Below are 22,270 nucleotides of genomic sequence, written 5' to 3' on the forward strand. Positions count from 1 at the left end.
AACGCCAATTATATCAGTGATAAAGCATACGCACGAGTGGTCAGCTTCTTCGATGATACCACTGAGTTTCCTGTTTCAAGAGATACTTCTACAGTAGCCGTGACCTACGTAGGTATACGACAACGCACCATAAAAGAGTATAACTTGGCCTTTGAGACACTAAACAGTGCAATACAACAGGTTCTAGGACTATTAGGAAATGCTCCGGAGAAACAACGTGAGAAATTGTCTAGAAATGGGCATTTTAATGAATGTCATGGTGTGCTAGCTGTGCGGATAGACCTCCGTCTTCAGGTCACAAGTGGCCCTTCGGGACCATCCGACCGCCCTTTCATCCTCGGCTGAGGATGCGGTTAGGAGGGGCGTGTGGTCAGCACATTGCTCTCCCGGTCGTTATGATGGTTTTCTTTGACCTGAGCCGCCACTATTCGGTCGAGTAGCTCCTCATTTGGCATCATGAGGCTGAGTGCACCCGAAAAATAGCAACAGCGCATGGCGGTCGGATGGTCACCCATCCAAGTGCCGGCCACGCCCGACAGCGCTTAACTTCGGTGATCTCATGGGAACCGGTGTATTCACTGCGGCAAGGCCGCTGCCTGTACGGATAGGCTTGTCCGTAAATGGTTACAAAGCAATGAACCTGTGAAATTTGTGGAGCCTTAGACGAGCTTACTCACTCAGTGTGTGAATCTTGCTGTAGTGAGACAAGCGTTCAACCTTCGAGAGAAACGGTGATATCGAACTTAGCAGGCAGAATCTCCTATGCTGCCCCGATGATTAGGGATCCACGCGCGTCTTCAGAGGCAGTTGACTAACAGCTGTGGAACACACCTACGACATGTGTACTCCTCCTGTTGCCATAAGAGTCAAACCGAGCGAGGTGGCGCAGTGGTTAGCACATTGGACTCGCATTCGGGAGGACGACGGTTCAATCCCGCGTTCGGCCATCTCGATTTAGGTTTTCCGTGATTTCCCTAAATCGCTCCAGGCAAATGCCGGGATGGTTCCTTTGAAAGGGCACGGCCGACTTCCTTCCCCGTCCTTCCCTAACCCCATGAGACCGATGACCTCGCAGTTTGGTCTCTTCTCCCAAACAACCCAACCAACCATAAGAGTCAACTCACCCGAGACTTCACACTGAGACGCGATTCAGCGACAAGCGTGAGACCTAAGCAGACGCCATCACAATCGCTACACAAAGGGCCCATACTGAATCCTTGTAGCTTCCGAACCGACCAGATAGTGCAGAAATATCTCATCAAAATGGTCCTGAGTGCATGAGGGCAGCCAGAACGACGAGGACACCACAGACGGCCAGCATAAATCAGTAGGGATATGCTAACAAAATGGACAGAGATGATCAGAACTGCCATAAAGAGCCAAACTATAAGCAGTCGAAACTAGTTAACGTTGTGTGGGGTTGAACGACGGTTTAACTGCCTCTTAATTTTTTTTTCAAACAAACTGCCCATCGACGCAATAATGGCCTCTAAAATATGCAGATAATGAAAGGTTCGTTAAATGAGAAAACCACCTACTGTGTGTGGCATAGCAACACATTGTAGATCAATTTGACTTGTATTAAAAAAGAATCTTAGAAATTTCATTTATAAAAAAGTAGTTTCTCTATCATATTTGTACATATCGATTTACTATTATGAATTGATTTATTGATGCTTCATTTTCCATAGCCAAGTTTATCAGTTATTTGAGTAATAGAACAATTGGAAAGTCTCGAACTTCCATTGATACATTTCTAAAACTTGGACATATGAAAGGATACATTGTCTTTGAATATTAAGAATAGCATTGTTGGATAAAAAAAGCGCACGGTAGGAAAATCAGAAGTAAGGGAGGCAGATTTGTAGCTGAGTCTTGCACGAGATGTGACGGCAATCGTTGGTTTTAGCTGAGGAGTTCTGGTTCAGAACAGGTGATTCCCTTTTGTAGATGAGAAATTTTGAGAAGTGGGGAATAGCTTAGAATTGAATGTTAGTGTAGGAAATATGTTTGGAATTTGATTTTGCGACAGAATTGTCTCAGTAAACAAAAGACATTTATCGCAGCAAGGTGCGTTCCTCGTTCAGCTTAATATATCCCAAGAGCATTGTCATTAGCTGCTACGCCAGTACAGAACTGAACCGAGATATTTCTTTGTTGGCTGCAGTGAAGTAAATTGGATATGAACACGTTCTCAGCACGTAATATTTTAGCCACTGTGAGTGAGCATTTCCGCCGCAAGAAGAGTTTCATTTAATACTGTCAATGTTGAAAGTTCGTTACATCATAAACCTCCAAATCAATTAATTTTCATTTTTATTGGATACTTTCCTCAATTTACCAACATTAAACATTTTTTATTAGATACTTTTAATAGGTAACATAAAATAGCCATAAATAAGTTAGCTGTTGTTATAATTCCTCTGATATTTCCAGCTCTCCGTAGGTGAAATAAAATTATTATTATATAATGTGAGGATGTGAAGAAAATAGCTACTCGAATAACTTAACCACTGTTCCCTGAATAAACAATATAGTCTAATTTTCTGTGTTTCATTTGCACGCAATACTTAACATTTAATATAAATTGCTTGTTTGCCCCAGCGCCACGCAGAGTTATAATCGTAATCCAATCAAAGCTCCACTAATTACAAGTTCCGTCTGTATTAGATGTTGGCCAGCTTAGTCAGCGACAGTTCTGCTCTCCTAAAATTTGGAAGCGTAATGCTCCACACACCATGTCGATTTTGGATATGGGCGGCACCCGTAAACTTCCAGAATCGGAATGGATACGGCATATAATTGCCTGATGCTCACAGGAAAGTTCAACTTTATACAATGGAAATCAGGCACAATCAAGGTGTCTTCCGTGATAACTTACCGTTTCTCCGTATACTTCCGCCTGAAGCTCACTCTCACAGTTGCAGCTGCCGCCTGAAATGAATACTTGTACATCACGAGGTCCTAACAGATTGAACACCATCTGCAGACAGACTGACACTGACTGCGAAAGCTCTGATGGGGTGGCTAATTTCCCCTCGGCGTACCTATATACAAGAGATGGAAATATAACAAATATATAAATGAATAATCGATTAAATATTTTATTGTTCAACTTGTCAGAAAGTAGAACTGTCGGTTCCTGTCTGACGGCGTACTCTGCCTGCTGCATAGAAAGCACTGCTTTGCCACATTAAACTTCTGATAACTCTCCCAGTTGGCATTATATATATGTAATGAATTCTTCTCTAGTAGTCAAATGTTCAAAAACCATATTATTTAAATCTTATTTTCTGTTCCAATAAAAAAGGCTTGTATAATATTTTAAATATAATTTTTACAATCTGCGATATCTGCGATATTGTCCTCTCGGTACCATTTAATAAAACGTTAATATCCTTATATATGATGGGTAGCTGTAGCTGTACCTGTTTGTGATTCATTCTAGGCGAAATGTAAAATTTATTGAAAACCTAGAAAAAAATAAGGTAACGCTACAGAAACTACTATACAATGCTAGTTTGTTCTTTTATTGTTACTACAGTGCCCCACAAGGAAGCGGGCTGATAGTGAATAAAAACCGTCACACAGCCAAAGATTACATGTATTTAAAAGACGATTTGGTAATGATGAAGGTGTAAAGATGAGTATGGGGCCCTGTGAAGCCGCAGATAGCGACTAAAAGTCAATAAGATGAGGAAAGGGGAGGCAGAATTTGGAAGGGTGTTGGTGGGTGGAGTGTGGTGAGTAGGGATGCTAAGAGGGGCATATGTCCTGAAGGGTTTCATCGTTGGCGAGTGGGAACTTCCTCTTTATGACATACCACATTAGCTGTGAAACATATTTTCTAGATGTAATGGTCGGATTATGTACGCCATACAAGTGCATTTTATTTCCCATTTTCAAATAGTAAGGCTAAGTCGATTCACTGAAAAAATTTCTAAGTGATGAATGACTGGCAGAAAGCTGGGAAAATCCTTTTATTAATGTTCGTCGAAAACATGTTTCATGCTACGCCTCGCAGCATCACCAAGTGGAGGCGCGAAATAATCATTTCGAGTTCATTTGTTCTTCCAAAAGTGAACAGATACAATGCCAGTACATTCAAGAAGGACAATTACTATTCTGAGTAAATAATACATGTTAAATCCGACACGTACATATTTATGTTCTATCAATCGGAACTATAATGTTAGCTGCTTACAGTGGGATACGTTACGACAGGTTGTCGCTACGAATAACTCTTAAGATTGGCGTGGAAGACTGAAATTTTCCAATTGTGTGAAAAGCAAAAATGGTAACTCTTTTTAATTAACTAACAGGCGAGGTGGAACAGTGACACTGTCCAATTGCTAAGGATCAAGCGGCGTTATTACAATCGTCAGTTAACTGCCGCATGAGGAAAAATATATATAGACAGCCTCTGCATTATGTCCATTCGTGACTGACGTTACTCACCTACATGCGGTAGGGCAGTATAAAATACAATAATGGAAAGGGACCGTCATTTACAGACACATATTATCAGATTTGGGTTCCAGTCCGGCCAAACTTTTCGAATGTTACATACCTTATTCGTTAAACACAAAAGTCAAAACTTTCCCTCAAGTTTTATACAGTGGGTCCACTCATACCTTATATAACGCCAACATTGCGTAATGATCAGTACAAAGAGGTCACATTGAATGAATGTACACTCCCGGAAATGGAAAAAAGAACACATTGACACCGGTGTGTCAGACCCACCATACTTGCTCCGGACACTGCGAGAGGGCTGTACAAGCAATGATCACACGCACGGCACAGCGGACACACCAGGACCCGCGGTGTTGGCCGTCGAATGGCGCTAGCTGCGCAGCATTTGTGCACCGCCGCCGTCAGTGTCAGCCAGTTTGCCGTGGCATACGGAGCTCCATCGCAGTCTTTAACACTGGTAGCATGCCGCGACAGCGTGGACGTGAACCGTATGTGCAGTTGACGGACTTTGAGCGAGGGCGTGTAGTGGGTATGCGGGAGGCCGGGTGGACGTACCGCCAAATTGCTCAACACGTGGGGCGTGAGGTCTCCACAGTACATCGATGTTGTCGCCAGTGGTTGGCGGAAGGTGCACGTGCCCGTCGACCTGGGACCGGACCGCAGCGACGCACGGATGCACGCCAAGACCGTAGGATCCTACGCAGTGCCGTAGGGGACCGCACTGCCACTTCCCAGCAAATTAGGGACACTGTTGCTCCTGGGGTATCGGCGAGGACCATTCGCAACCGTCTCCATGAAGCTGGGCTACGGTCCCGCACACCGTTAGGCCGTCTTCCGCTCACGCCCCAACATCGTGCAGCCCGCCTCCAGTGGTGTCGCGACAGGCGTGAATGGAGGGACGAATGGAGACGTGTCGTCTTCAGCGATGAGAGTCGCTTCTGCCTTGGTGCCAATGATGGTCGTATGCGTGTTTGGCGCCGTGCAGGTGAGCGCCACAATCAGGACTGCATACGACCGAGGCACACAGGGCCAACACCCGGCATCATGGTGTGGGGAGCGATCTCCTACACTGGCCGTACACCACTGGTGATCGTCGAGGGGACACTGAATAGTGCACGGTACATCCAAACCGTCATCGAACCCATCGTTCTACCATTCCTAGACCGGCAAGGGAACTTGCTGTTCCAACAGGACAATGCACATCCGCATGTATCCCGTGCCACCCAACGTGCTCTAGAAGGTGTAAGTCAACTACCCTGGCCAGCAAGATCTCCGGATCCGTCCTCCATTGAGCATGTTTGGGACTGGATGAAGCGTCGTCTCACGCGGTCTGCACGTCCAGCACGAACGCTGGTCCAACTGAGGCGCCAGGTGGAAATGGCATGGCAAGCCGTTTCACAGGACTACATCCAGCATCTCTACGATCGTCTCCATGGGAGAATAGCAGCCTGCATTGCTGCGAAAGGTGGATATACACTGTACTAGTGCCGACATTGTGCATGCTCTGTTGCCTGTGTCTATGTGCCTGTGGTTCTGTCAGTGTGATCATGTGATGTATCTGACCCCAGGAATGTGTCAATAAAGTTTCCCCTTCCTGGGACAATGAATTCACGGTGTTCTTATTTCAATTTCCACGAGTGTAGTATCAGGCGTCCCACAAGGATTATAATTGGGCCCACTACTTTTCTCATTATATGCTATTGATATGTCGATTATCATCTCCCATTGCAAACATGATGTTTATGTTCACGACCTTCAGTTATACCTAAGTGGAAGTCCTACATATCAGCGCACAGCCATCCAGAATGTAAATACTGACTTACTAGTACCCCAGTTCAGAGAATCTCTTCCACTCTTAATTCTAAACAGCACAGAAATCACCTTTTCCTTTCCTCTTCTGTATAAAATTTTGGGGTAACTGTCGATCGCCACCTAGGTTCGACTGAATAACAACAGCAGTCCGTTAGAAGGTGTCAGCATCACTTCATTCATTACAGAAATATAGGAAAGGTATTTCCTCTCGATCTTAGAAAGAAACTCGTAGAGTCACTAATACTCCCCATTCTAGTTTACGGTGCTATCATTTTCCAAGGACTTTCGTATGTGTGCTCACGTCTCTTGGAACTGGTAATGAATGCTTTGGGTGCGACACATTGTCGTGTATGCTGTTTTGACCATATTACTCCTGCCTGTGAGCAATTAACATTGCTATGTACAGATAAGAATAGAGATTATCTTGTCCTGTATTTCGTGTATTGTCTTCTCAAACATTGCACTTCTTCCTATTTATGTTCAATCCTTAGAATGAATAGTACAGCAGAAATTCTCGTTCCCAACAAGGTAAAATCCTATTTGTATCTCTACAGAACATTGACAAGTTCTGCAAAAATTTTTCTGTATCGGGAACACGACTTTGGAACAATCTTCCTCAGAATATTAGAGAAATTACAATCATTTCAATATTCGAAGGACAGATAATGGCCCATCTTCTATTACAATAGCTGTCTCCTCTTGCAGCTGCGTCTCATCAACCCACCGTCCCCCATCAGATTTCTCTCACTTTCTCTAATAGTTCTCTATTGCAGTTTCTTCTTTCCGAGACACCTTGGTCACTTTTACTTAAATCCTCTCTCCTTTCGCTATCCCTTCTGCTTCGTTTAACAGAAAACACGGCTTAGAAATTGCTGAATGAATCATTATAATTGTCAGTGCCTCCATTACTTTATTTGTTATTACTATTACCATTATTATCATTACTATTAATATAACTATTATTATTATTATTATTGTTACTACTATTATTTTTGCAAATTATTACTTTCGTTGATAATGCTAATTAATGTTATTGAGTTTTATATAATAATCAATTAATATAAATCTTAATTTGGCGACTACTTTATCATCATTAATAGTGTAATTAATATTAGTTGTAACATTATTTGCAATCAATATTTTTATTAATAATGCAAAGAATATTCTTGCTATTAGTATGTAATATGTTTTGTATGTGCTGTTCTTGGTCTGACGTTAGAGGAGGTCTCAATTCCATGATCCGGTAAGGCTAAAAAAACAATAAGTAAATAAATAATAGGCTGTACATCTATAGCTAACACAGCTGATGCAGTGATAATCGGCAAATTTATTTCGAATACAGTTCGGAAAGCTATCAATCCAGAAAAGCAAATAAAAACTTTTTATGTATTTCCAGAGTATACTCGTATGTGATGGTTTCGTTTCAATAACTCATTTTTCTATTCAGACGTGGTGTGAGGATTTAAGTGAGTGTATGTACGTTAATTTCCACTAGAGGAAAGCACTAGATTTTCTTTTACATACTGAATATTTCTTAGGAAGCAATAATTATTATTTGCTCGTTGTGTATTATTACATGAAACTGTTCCTCTCCAGGAGAGCAGAACTTTAATTATTATAGGATGAACATTAAAACAGGCTATCGGAAGCAAAATTAAGGCCGCAGAAAGCCTACAGGTGCTGGAGCCGTCGCTTCAGTTGAGGATTTATGTGTTACGGTCTTTTTTATAATCAGTTGACCTGAGCCAAATTAGTAGAGATGATGTTATGTTGGAGGTGAGCGCTCTGGAACTGGAAGTAAAACTGTTCATTATTAACCCAGTGTTTCAGACGAGTGAATAACAGAATTGCCACAAACTCTAATTTTCAGTGGATTTAAAAATCTGCAGAACATAGAATTTTGTGAAAGTTCAAATATATTCAAATATATTCTGCTATCTGTTTCCGAACCATTTTGGTAACAAATTACGTTATTGTAAATTATCAGATCTTTACTATGGTTCTGCATAATTTTGTGGGTCGTGCACGGACGAGCAAGTCTTCACACGTGTCCTAGAAGAGAAAATTAGGCGTTGTGTGGTGAAGTCCCATTCACTCCAGTGCGTGGTACTAACCTGCAGCCGGTGGTATGGCCGTGCGGTTCTAGGCGCTGCAGTCTGGAAATGCGAGACCGATACGGCCGCAGGTTCGAATCCTGCCTCGGGCATGGATGTGTGTGGTATCCTTAGGTTGGTTAGGTTTAAGTAGTTCTAAGTTCTAGGGGACTGATGACCTCAGAAATTGAGTCCCATAGTGCTCAGAGCCATGTGAACTAACCTGCACCTCTGCCGGCCGGTGTGGCCGAGCGGTTCTAGGCGCTTCAGTCTGGAACCGCGCGACCGCTACGGTCGCAGGTTCGAATCTTTCCTCGGGCATGGATGTGGGTGATGTCCTTAGGTTTAAATAGTTCTAAGTTCTAGGGGACTGATGACCTCAGATGTTAAGTCCCATAGTGCTCACAGCCATTTGAACCTGCACCTCTCGCTAGCTCTTCCACGCACTTGCCTCCCCACAATCTTTCACCATCAAAGCCCAGAACCAAATAAGGTCAGTCTTGAAACTAAAGCCACAACATTTCCTGGGAGTGAGAATATCGTGTTCAGCTTCGGGCTGAGTTAGTGACCGGTTACCCACATGTCCAGGTGGTGCTGTCAGTCATCACTCAGCTTGAAGCTGTTGCCTATGCGCATCACTGTGAGGGGCCAGCCGTCCAACACATACCGTGTGTCTTCTGACCAATCCACTACTGTGGCGGGCCCCAGTTACTACCTGCATTGAGGCTGACCCCGCAACCGTGGTACAAGGATATGGCAGATCGTGAGAAGTTGAAACACACCATCTTTGAGCATGTCTGGTCTGGAACCATCGTCGAAACCCTGATTACATCAAAGGTCACAAAACCGTCTTTTGGAATTTGACATGCCTTCTCACCATCAGGAAGGCACCTAAAAGAATTATAATAGTTACAGCCAGTCTGTAAATCTTCTATTATTATTATACAGTGCACATCGTGTATTATGCTCTACAGACGTCACCTTCGACCCAGAAAACAGCATGTCATACCTCGCAAGTCGTAATTAGTATTGCTGCTGGATACAAACACAAGTTTCTTAATTTCATACGCGTTACAGGGTTCACCACACCATGGCCCATGACTAAAGCCTCTTCATTAGTGATGCCCCTCTTGAAGCCCGCGCTTCTCCTCTGCATACAATAGAAGAGAGTGTTTGACTTTTATAGTATTATTGCAGTTTAATTTTGCTTGCTGTCTAAGTGACAGGTTGCGGGATCCCGACAACAATTGGACAGCAATGCGTATTCAAGGACTCGTCCTTTTAAGTTATGCACGTGTTGTGGCGTTTCAGTTTAACAAAATGTTCAATTTATTTCACCAGCCCCAGTCATATCGACATCTGCTCTAACCTCATGATCTACACCTCATAAGAAGAAATTCCGAGAGAAAATAATATTTTAGAGCAAACGATTGGGCCGAAGAAGGCCTTTAGATCTAGCATAAAGATCACGCAGTATCCTACAAACCATGGACGGAGGGCAACAGCCACATTCCATATTCCTAGAATTCCGGAAAGAGTTCACACGGTACGCTACTGCAAACGGTTGATGATGGTCCAAGAAAACATATTAGATTCCCCGATATGTGCATTACTCGAAGACCTTTTAAGTGAAATAATCTAAGTTGTTCTCGACGTCGAGTGTTCATTAGAGAGTAGGAGCCGCCCAGCAAAGTGTGATAGGACCGCTCCTAATTTATATACTCATAAATGATCTGGCGGACAGGTTGACAATTCTCTGGTGTATGGGAAGGTGTCATTCTTGAGTGACTGTTGGAGGATACAAGATGACTTAGGATTTCCTTTTGTGCAGCAGACCTTGTGGTCAATATATCATTTTGAAGATAAAACCGTTTCAGCCGTAAGTACTTTATTTATAAGCATCGTCGGTTTCGCAGCATTTTAGCCGTATCATCAGGTGGAATAAAACAAATCAAGTTCTGATCAGAAGACAGAATGGGATTACCCAGAGTTCATAGACAGCGTGGAATAAAATCAAATCACGTTCTGATCAGAAGACAGAATGGGATTACCCAGAGTTCATAGACAGCAATTTTCCGCCTTGTAGAGGACGTCAATGAACGCTTCGTAACCCCATTTTCTTTTCTGATCAGAGCATGATTTTATTGATCCTGGCAATGCAGCTAAAATACTGCGAAACCGGTCGTGCTTATAAATAAAGTACTTACAGTTGAGGTGGTTTTATTTTCAAAATAGTATTTCCATACACTGTGATTAAAGGCAGTTTATTCTGAATGTATGAAAATTCACATTAGTGAGTAGGAAAAACCCTCCAGTAACGTTCGAATACAGCATTAGTAACGTGCTGCTTGAAACGGTCTATGTGCATGCAAGGCGATATGAAATCGAATGAGTGGATTAGGTTAGTACTCGAGAAGGCGAATGAATGGCCCTGTTTTTTTGGGAGGATTCTGGGAAAGTATAGCTTATCTATAAAAGAGACGGTGTATAGGACTCTAGTGCGACCCATACTTGCTTACTGTTCGAATGTTTAGTATCCGCACTGGGTCGGGCGTGCTGACAGGATTTAGGCTTCTTGCCAGTAGATCGGATCAGCCAAGAAATATTACGCAGTTGATTCGTGGACTCAGTGGGAGTTCCCGGAGGGCAGACGACACCCTTTTCGCAATGTAGAATTGCGGAAATTTAGAGAACCGGAATCTGAGACAAACTGCCGATCTATTCTGCTGCAGCCAGCGCATAAGGACCACGAAGATAAGGTGAGAGAAACTAGGGCTTTTGCGTAGGCATAAAGACAATCATTTACCTCTCGCTCTGTAAGCGAGTGTAACAGCAAAGGAAATGACTGGTAGTGGTACGTCGTACCCTCCATCATGCACCGAATGGTGGTTGGGGAGTATGCATGTACATTCAGAAGGGAAACTAACTACGGAAAAGATGGTAGAGTGGTGAGGACACTGGCCTACCTTTCACTAAGTATCCATACTTGGGTCTTTCCTGGTTTGCCTAAATTCCTTAGAAAAGGTACTGTCAGTTTCCTTCGCTAACATCCTCATCAGTGAAAAGTGAAATCCTAATCATTCTTCCTCCAAAAGATCATCATTTCTATTTCAGTGAATAATCAAAACCTGTGTTACATCAATCAATCATATATTCAGTGTATCTTAATTTTAATTTTCCGTTTTTGGCAATTACATTAAGTAAGTGGAAAATTAAACTACGGAAATTTTTAATACGGCAAAGTTTTCTCACTCATTGAACTTCCACTGAAGAATTGCTTCAGTTCGTGTCCTTGAAATTGAAAACATCAAGTAGTAAGCGCGTATCAAAGAAGAATGTGTGAGCGTCAATTTCATTCACGCTCCATCTCTCCTACGGCGCTGTTTACATTTGTTAATGCGGGCGATATTTGCTTTAGATGAGAAGGGCGGCACTGAAGCGCCATCTGTAGGAGGAGCATTCGGCTTATAAATAATGAATTCCAACGTAAAATCGGCCGCATCGCTTTGGTATTCCGGTGGCGCCGCTTCGCAGTAATCAGTGGACACTCGTAATGAATTGCAAATGCACTCTATGTGACCGGCGTAATTAAATCGTTCATTTGTATGCAAAATACACTTGTTATTTATATTAAACTATGTGTTTCGCCGGTTCAAATTGCGGCGCCGGAGATGCAATCGGCTAAATCAAAGTTCTCGCCGACTATTCAAATTCAAACACACCTGTGTTTGCGTTATTCTTTATTTAACGCGGCGAATAATTAGCTCATATTAGGGAGTCATTAAATGAGCCGATATCGAGAAATGATTTTTTTGGGTGTTGCATTCCATGAATGTTTGTCGTTACCAAACAAGTGGCTGCTAATGGAACAACCACTCAAACCACTCAAATACTCGAGCGCACTGTGAACTGTATGATATCGGATATGTTCTTTGCCCACATCAAATTTCTAATGTAACACAATATCTGTAACAATTTGTATGTATTATGTTACTTCTCATCATTCAGGTGCTTGGAGTCTCCAACTGAGATACTGACGTTACAGGCGTGAAAGTATTCGATACCGTTTCCTTTTAGGTTTACTGTTCCGACACATAAAATTTAGGCCGTTTTTTCATCATTCTGTCTCTCTTTTTCTCTCTCTCTCTCCGCTTCGCTTTTTTATGTCTATATGCACGGAAAGTCTGTTCAGATCACCGCCACGAGTTCCCTTTGCTGGGCTATAAACGAAACTCATCTCAGGGTAACACATGTACCATACGTCTGCAATTAATTCTTGCATTTATTCCAATCTTTGTTTTCTTCTACAGATTTTACCTTCTACAGCCCCCTCTAATGCGGTAGGTGTTATTCCCTGATGCCTTAACACATGTCCTGTAATCTTGTGCCTTCTCATTGTTTTCCATATTTTCCTTTCGTCGCCGGTTCTGCTGAGAACCTCCTCACTCCTTACCTTTACATCTGATTTGCGACATTCTTCTATAGTACCACAACTCAGACTCTTTGTTTCTCTTTTATTCCGGGTTTCCCGCTGTCCCTGATTCACTACCGTTCCATTCTGTGTAGCAAACGTCTTGAAAAGAAACGCTATGTCCGGTACGAGTAGGCTTCTCTTGGAAGGGAATGCTCTCTTTGCCTGTGTTAGTATGCCGTTTGTTTTACTCCCTAAGTTCATCTACTGTATTATCGCCCATTTTGATATTAAGTTTCATGCTTACCTCATTTCTGCAACTTCTCATTACTTTTGTTTTGGCCGGTTTACTGTCAGCTCGTATTCTCCGCTCATTCCAATCAACAGATCCTGTAATTCTTCACTTTCACTGAGGATAGAAATGTCACAGGCTAATGATATCATGGACATCCTTTCACCCTTAATTTTAATCTCACGCTTTGAACTTTCTCTTACGTCCTCCTCTGCTTCTTCGGTGTATAGTTTGAGGAGTAGGGCCGAAGGACTGCATCCCTGTCATAGACGCTTTTTAATGCGAGCACATAGTCATTGGGCTTCGATTCATGTTGTTCCTCTTCAGTTCATGTACATATTAGATTTTACCCGTCTTTACCAATGGCTTACTCCTGCTTTCATCAGAATCTGGAACATATTGCTTTTTCTAGCTTTACAAACCCAATGAGCGTGTTTTAACATATTTCAGTCATGCTTCCAATATCAATCTCAACGTCAGATCTTTTCTAAAACCAAAATCATCGTCATCCAACAGATCCTCAGTTCCCTTTATCTTTCTTCTGTATTATTTTGACCAGCAGCTTGAATGCATGAACTGTTGTAATTTTGCTGTAGTTCTCGCACTTACCTGTCCTTGGTACCTTCGTAATTTTGTGGATGACATTTTTAAGAAAGTCTGATCACCAGTCTCATAGGTTGTACGGACGAACTTGGGTTGCCGTATGGTTGCCATTTTGCCCAAGGGTCTTAGAAATTCCTATGGAACGTGATGTAAACCTACAGCATTTCTAAGCTCGTTTAAATTCTGTAGCTCTGCATCCATCTACATCTACGTCTACATATACATGATTACTCTGCAATTCACATTTACGTGCTTGGCAGAGGGTTCATCGAACCACCATCATACTATTTCCCTACCATTCCACTCCCGAATAGCGCGCGGGAAAGCGAACACCTAAACCTTTCTGTTCGAGCTCTGATTTCTCTTATTTTAATTTCATGATCATTCCTACCTATGTAGGTTGGGCTCAACAAAATATTTTCGCATTCGGAAGAGAAAGTTGGTGACTGAAATTTCGTAAATAGATCTCGCCGCGACGAAAAACGTCTTTGCTTTAATGACTTCCATCCCAACACGTGTATCATATTACGTGATAATACAAAACGAGCTGCCCTTTTTTGCACCCTTTCGATGTCCTCCGTCAATCCCAGCTGGTAAGGATCCCACACCGAGCAGCAATATTCTAACAGAGGACGAACGAGTGTAGTGTACGCTGTATCTTTAGTGGACTTGTTGCATCTTCCAAGTGTCCTGCCAATGAAACGCAAACTTTGGCCCGCTTCCCCACAATATTATCTATGTGGTCTTTCCAACTGAAGTTGTTCGTAATTTTTACACCCAGGTACTTAGTTGAAATGACAGCCTTGAGAATTGTACTATATATCGAGTAATCGAATTCCAACGGATTTCTTTTGGAACTCATGTGGATCACCTCACACTTTTCGTTATTTAGCCTCAACTGCCACCTGCCACACCATACAGCAATCTTTTCTAAATCGCTTTGCAACTGATACTGGTCTTCGGATGACCTTACTAGACGGTAAATTACAGCATCATCTGAGAACAACCTAAGAGAACTGCTCAGATTGTCACCCAGGTCATTTATATAGATCAGGAACAGCAGAGGTCCCAGGACGCTTCCCTGGGGAACACCTGATATCACTTCAGTTTTGCTCGATGATTTGCCGTCTATTACTACGAACTGCAACCTTCCTGACAGGAAATCACGAATCCAGTCGCACAACTGAGACGATACCCCATAGGCCCGCAGCTTGAGATCCCCTGTCGATAGCGGCCATTACTTCGCTTGAATAAAGAGCTAGCTGCGGTGCACAAAACGCTGTTTTGTGAAACCATGCTGATTACGTATCAATAGATCGTTCCCTTCGGGGTGATTCATAATGTCTGAATACAGTATATGCTCCAAAACCCTACAGCAAACCGACGTCAATGATATAGGTCTGTAGTTCGATTGATTACTCCTACTACCCTTCTTAAACACTGGTGCGACCTGCGCAATTTTCCAATCTGCAGGTACAGACCTATCGGTGAGCGAGCGGTTGTATATGATTGCTAAGTAGGGAGCTGTTGTATCAGCGTAATCTGAAAGGAACCTAATCGGTATACAATCTGGACCTGAAGACTTGCCCGTATCAAGCGATTTGAGTTGCTTACCCCTAAGGTATCTACTTCTAAGAAACTCATGCTAGCAGCTGTTCGTGTTTCAAATTCTGGAATATTCCATTCGTCTTCCCTGGTGAAGGAATTTCGGAAAACTGCGTTCAATAACTCCGCTTTAGCGGCACAGTCGTCGGTAACAGTACCATCGGCACTGCGCGGCGAAGGTATTGACTGCGTCTTGCCGCTTGTGTACTTTAAATACTACCAGAATTTCTTCGGATTTTCTACCAAATTTCGAGACAATGTTTCGTTGTAGAACCTATTAAAGGCATCTCGCATTGAAGTCCGTGCCAAATTTCGCGCGTCTGTAAATTTTAGCCAATCTTCGGGATTTCGCATTCTTGTGAACTTCGCATGCTTTTTCCGTTGCCTCTGCAACAGCGTTCGGACCTGTTTTATGTACCATGGGGGATCAGTTTCAACTCTTACCAATTTATGAGGTATGAATTTCTCAATTGCTGTTGCTACTATATCTTTGAATTTGAGCCACATCTCGTCTACATTTGCATAGTCAGTTCGGAAGGAATGGAGATTGTCTCTTAGGAAGGCTTCTAGTGACACTTTATCCACTTTTTTAAATAAAATTATTTTCCGTTTCTTTCTGGTGGATTTGGAAGAAACGGTATTGAGCCTAACTATAACGACCTTGTGATCACTAATCCCTGTATCAGTCATGACGCTCTCTATCAGCTCTGGATTGTTTGTGGCTAAGAGGTCAAGTGTGTTTTCGCAACCATTTACATTTCGCGTGGGTTCGTGGACTAACTGCTCGAAATAATTTTCGGAGAAAGCATTTAGGACAATCTCGGAAGACGTTTTCAGCCTACCACTGGTTTTCAACAAGTATTTTTGCAACATATCGAGGGATTGTCCCCTGTCACTTCTATACCGACCGCAATTTCTTTTTCTATCATCATCACACAAATTCTCTCCCTCAAAGAGGCCTTCAGTGTAGTCTTTCCATCCATCCGATCTCCCCTCTGCGTTTAATAGTGAAATTCCGATTGCACTCCTAATATTACCAACCTTGCTTTTAATTTCACCGAAGACTGTTTTGCTTTTTCTAGACGCTGAGTCATCACTCGAGGCGATCATTTCTTTTTCGGTTCACTCACGTCTACCTTGAGCCAGTTTCAGCCTGGCTGCATTGCACTTTCTGCATACTCCACTCCTAGGGATTTATATTGCTGTATTCGTGTTTTTCCCAGAACTTTTTACGCTTCCGTCTTTCGTCGATCAGTGTGTTCCTTCTGTTAGCTAAAGTTCTTCGGAGTTGCCTTCCTTGTACCTATGGATACCTGTGCAACATCTGAGATATCCCATTTTGATATCAACTACTCTTCAACTGAAGAGTATCTACGTCTTTAGTGAACTTAAAACACACCTCATCGTTCACTGTACTTCAGTATCCCACTTTCTTCCAGAATGACTCCTCCGGAAGATTCTCATAAACTTCAGCCTAAATTTTAACGTTACTAAATTGTGGTCTGAGTCTACATAAGCAACTAAGTACGACTTACAATACAGTGATTTCGGGATTTCTGTCTGTCCATGATGTCATCCAGCTGGAATATTCCCATGTCGTTATGTTATAGAGGGTGTATTTCAAAATTATTTCTTCAGTGCCTTATCAAAAGACCATAAAAGTATACTATTTCCTTGTCACCGTTTCTGTAAATAATTTTGTGTACAACTAAATGGTCAAAATGCCGTATTGAGTTGTCCGAATCACGGCAATGGCAAATTGTCATAATTTCAACTAAATCTCTTATTGTTGGGAAAGACTGTTGTTAATGTAACTGTAATTCACAGAATTTCTCTGGTAACATTGCTAACTAAATTACCAATACTGACTTTCAGATTAATATGCCGTGTTTTGTTTATTCGCCGCTCATTCGTAAGTGCAATCGTAGACGATAGTAAGCAGGTAATCTCATAGCTTCCACCCATCTTCATTCCAATTAGAACGTTCATAATTAGTGACACCAAAGCAACCATCATCCCTTTTCATTAACTGTAAAACTACCTCTGAAACACTAAAAACATGTTAAAACAAAATTACATGTTAAAACAAAATGAAGTAATAAGCAGTTGCCAGAGAAACTAAGAATAAAATAGTGAATACTTATAATGAAACTACGTGGTTGATTAAAATGTGTCCCGGACCGAGGCTCTTACTTGGGACCGCTGGCTTTTGCCAGCAAGTGCTCTGTCAACTGAGCTAACCATTCATGACACACGACCCGTTCCCACAGCATTACTTCTCCCAGCACCTCTTCCTCTACCTTCCCGAGTTGTGAGAACGACTCGTGGGTTGCTCAGTTGGTGAGCACTGGCCACAAAAGGCGAAGGTATCGAGTTCGGGTCTCAGGCCGGTGCACAGTTTTAATCTGACAGGTAGTTTCATATCAGAGCACACTCCGCTGCAGGCAGGAAATACCATTCTCGAATGTTTATCATAGTCACAGCGATAATAATATTCAGAGGTTGCTGAAAATGTATTATCAACCAATAAGAAAGGCAGGGGTCCACTCAGGGATTTCAATCCGCTTGGTGTGGATGAAGTTGGCACATAGTGACGCGAAAAGAATGAAAGGATGACAGTAAGGGTAGCCTGGTGTCCCGATGTGGCTGTGTCATATTAGCATCTAGTAAATGCTAAAACTGCGCGAAATCGAGTGAAAGTTGTTGTGGCGGGAGCAGTCATGTTCCAGGTACTGAAGAACAAGATTATCCAATATTAATCCATGATGCTATTTGGAGCCTGCTCTACATCAAGCAAAACGGCGACCAAAATCAACGTGCCTGTAAGAAATTATCTCCATCCGAAAGGGGACGTGAAGAGCCTATTCAAGTGACATTCAGAAATTTTCAACTAAAGCATCGCAATAGCTACGACAAACACGGAGAGAACTTTTATTAAATTTACGTGGGTAGAGCTGTATTGAATACTGAAGTCCAAATCTCAGATGTCCTTGTGGAATAGAGTCTGTTTTTTAAAATTACTTCTTAAATTCGTAAACAGAAAATCGTACACAATATCCTGCTTCCTTTTCACTGCTATTTTAAACATCTTTGTGTGCAGCTAAATGGTCAAAAGATTGTATTTAACGTTTCCGGAACATGAAAATTGAAGATTGTCGTAATTTAAACTAATGTTTACTTTGCTGGGAAATACGGATGTAAATCTGAATGTAATTCTCTGAACTCCAGTGGTCCATTGCTAACTAAGTTGCTAAAATTGGTCTTGAGATTAATTTCAATGTATTGTACGTTTTATCCACTCTTAACAAACTTTCAAAAGGTCCACAAACCCCTCGTCCCAGTCAGGCCAGTGGTTGACTTCAGAAAAGCACCATCTAACTAACTAGGGAGACACATGCACACATTCCTACAGAAAACAGACACATACACAAACAACAGAAGCCTCAAAAACACAGGAGACATAATAGAGAAAATTAGGAATGTCAACATCCCCCCAACAGCAAAACTGGTATCTTTTGACATAACATCCAAGTACAGAAACGTACCAACAAACGAAACTGTAAACATTATAGAACAACAGCTAAAACGCAATAAATTCCCACATGTACAAATAAATGAAATCTCGTCTATTCTTAGGCTAATCACAGAACAAAACTACTTCACTTTCAACAACAACTTCTACTTGCAACAAGCGGGGCTTCCCATGGGGTCCCCCGTCAGTGGAATCTTAGCCAACATTTTCTTGGACCATACAGAGGACACAATATTCAATAACATTGTAAAACAAGGAATCTACTGGTACCGATAAATGGATGACATAATCTGTCTTGTAGATGAAACACATAGCAGGATAGAAGAACTCCACCGTAACATGAACACAGTACACCCACAAATCCACTTCACAATGGAAATAGAAAACAGCAAGAAACTAAATTTCTAGGATCTTACAATCACAAGAAACAACCGCCAACATTAATACTCCATCTACAGAAAACCCACATCCATATGCACTGTTATCGACAGCTCATCCAACCACCCGACAGTGCATAAATATGCCAGTTTCACATACATGCTCTACAGGATAAACAGAACACCTCTTTAACCAGAAAACTACACACAGGAACTAAATATAATCAAACAAATTGCTGTTGAAAACGACTACAAAACAGACATCATAAACAAACTCAACAACAAGGTAAAACGGAAACATGCGCTACACACAGAAAAAAGAGAGAGATGGTACACACTGACATACAATAACAAAACGTCACCTGGAATAGGAAGCATCTTAAAAAAGCAAGGTATTCCAATAATATTCAGAACAAACAATACAGTTCAGAAAAGACTAAGACCTGTCAGAAATACCTCAGAAAAATTCAGCAGCGCTGGAATATATCAACTCACTTGCAACTCCTGTCAGGCCCAATACATAGGACAAACAAGCAAAAATGTCCAAACGAGATACACAGAGCACATGAGAGCTCTAAACAGTGACAGCACACATTCAACTTTTGCAGAACATCTAATGAAGAAAAATCATAACCCCACTAATATCGAAAACGATCTACACATTCTGAGAAACAGCAACAGAGTATACCGACAACCAACAACAGAAGAAAATTACTACATACAAAAGGCTACAGCCGAAGGGAAAAATGTAATAAACGAAAAGACAACACTTTGCAACAACACACTCTTTACCGCTCTGAGAGAACTGACCAAGGACACAGAACAGAAAGCACGCACATGCAAAAGAAGCACTTCCCAATCACACACAGAGACATAAATAGTGAACAGAAGTCGTCGTAATTCACGGTACAGTGTTTCATAGCCTTTCTCGCCACATGCGATACACCTCTCGCGACACACGCGAACAGCAAGATGGCGTAATGTTATGGATCAGAACCAGAGTACGAAAGTTTTGTTTTCCTGTGTATAAAAGCAGCCACATACCATCCAACGAACCTGAGTACACAAATAGCTAAGTAACAGCTCAGTACACATCACATAACTGGTTTCCACAACACGACCACAACCCCAAGTATATATTGCCTTTTAGTATTTTTTTACTAACAGCCGCTCACATGATTGCAGATGACATGATGTTCGCTGAGTAAAACCAGGCAACAGATAAAAAAACGCACAGAAAATATGTCGCAGACAGCGAAAACATGCTGTAACATACAATAAATAAAGTAGTATAAAAGTATCCATAGAAAACTATATCTCAGAAAACAAATAGTAAAAATGTAATAATCTGCTACTGTGTCTGTATAACCATGCTATTTTCTGCATATTGTAGATTAAGAAAACCCCACTGATGATGGTAATATTTGTCACCGAAACTAGTTTGGGAGAATAAAGAAATAAACGAATAACAAGGCGTTTTGCATCAAGGCGGACTCAGTTTTCTGATATTAGGTGGCCTTATTTTTTCCAAAAGTCTGATGGTGTGTCGCTAGTCTCATACGCTCTACACACCAACGTGAATAATCCTTTTATTGCCAATTCCCCAAATGAGTTAAGAAACTGCACTTCTTTCAGCATTTATTATTCCTAACCAGTCTCTTAAATGTCAGCCTATTCTTCACCATTACGAAATTATGATGTGAGGGTATATCTGCTCTTGGTACGCGTAACAATCCAGTATCTGGTTTCGGAATCTCTGCCTGATCTTCATGTAATCTAACTGTAATGTTCCTATATCACTTGCCCTTCTCCAGGTATGACTCCTCCTCTTGTGATTTTTGAACAGAGTATTCGCCGTTACCATGTGAAATTTATCGCAGACCTCAATTAGTTTCTCCTCTCTCGTTCCCAGTTTCAGGCCCATATCCTACCGTCATCCTTTCTTCTGCTCCTTATCCTACATTCGCATTCTAATCCTTCATGCCTGTTAGATTTAGTCTCCCTTTACATGGTAAATTATCGTTTCAAATCTTCATATACTTTCTCTCTCTCTTCATTTCCTGTCTGTACGTTAGCATGTATACGTAAACTGTTGTTCTTGGTGTTTTTTTTTTTTTTTTTTTTTTTTTTTTTTTTTTTTTTTTTTTTTTTTTTTTTTTGCTGTTGAGTCTGTCCCTAAACTGTTCACAGCATCTCATTCTGTGGCTCACCTTCCTCTTCATAACGAATCCTACTACCGTTATACATTTCCTGCTGCTGTTGTGTTATCCTATACCCGTGTGATCAGAATTCCTTGTCTTCGTTTCATTTTACTTCACAGACTCCCCATGTAGCCTCTACATTTCCCTCTTCATATTTTCTACTTTCCCTGCCACATTCAGACTTCTGACATTGCACGCAACAACTCGTATAACTCGATCTTTTCGGTGGTCTTCCAGTCTTATTCTCATGGTCACCTCCCCATTGGCCGTCCTCTCCTGGAGGTCGGAAATGGGTACTAATCCGGAATATTTGGCAAATGGAGAGACCATCATCATAATTTTTTCGATTACAGACCACAAGTCCTCTAGGTACAGATTATGTCTTTAATGCAGTGGTTTCCATTGCCTTCTGCATCCTCATACCGTTGATGACTGCTGATTCTTCCATCTTCTCTGGGCAGTTTCGCACCCTAAGGACAAGAGAGTGCCCTGAACATATGTCAGCTCCTCCACCGACCTCGACAAAGCCGTTGGCAGAATGAGTGTGACCTCTTATGCCGGAAGACTTCGGCCACCACCGCTGATGATTTTTGTTGAAAATATAAGCAGTTCTAACACGGGACCGAGGATGTTTTGGTTACTAAATGAAGACGCTATACCTAGAGCACAGGCGCAAACTATAATGGATATGTTTGGGGTGCATTCCACATCTATTTCTGCAGTATTTCACGCAGTGTTGCTTGTATGTTAGCACTGACAACCCTACGCAAATGCCACTGCTCTCAGTCATTAAGTGAAGGCCGTCGGCCACTGCGTTGTTCGTGGCGAGAGGTAATGCCTCAAGTCTGGTATTCTCGGCACACTTTTG

The 22,270-nt window shown here is 41.9% G+C and overlaps 1 pseudogene; it reads right to left on the minus strand.

Moving 5' to 3' along the window:
* Window positions 1-480: 480 nt before the first annotated feature.
* On the minus strand, window positions 481-597 carry LOC126163620 (5S ribosomal RNA; annotated as a pseudogene).
* Window positions 598-22,270: the final 21,673 nt, after the last annotated feature.

The sequence above is a fragment of the Schistocerca cancellata genome, chromosome 2 (genome assembly GCF_023864275.1).
Source record: "Schistocerca cancellata isolate TAMUIC-IGC-003103 chromosome 2, iqSchCanc2.1, whole genome shotgun sequence".
NCBI classification, from domain to species: Eukaryota; Metazoa; Arthropoda; class Insecta; order Orthoptera; family Acrididae; genus Schistocerca; species Schistocerca cancellata.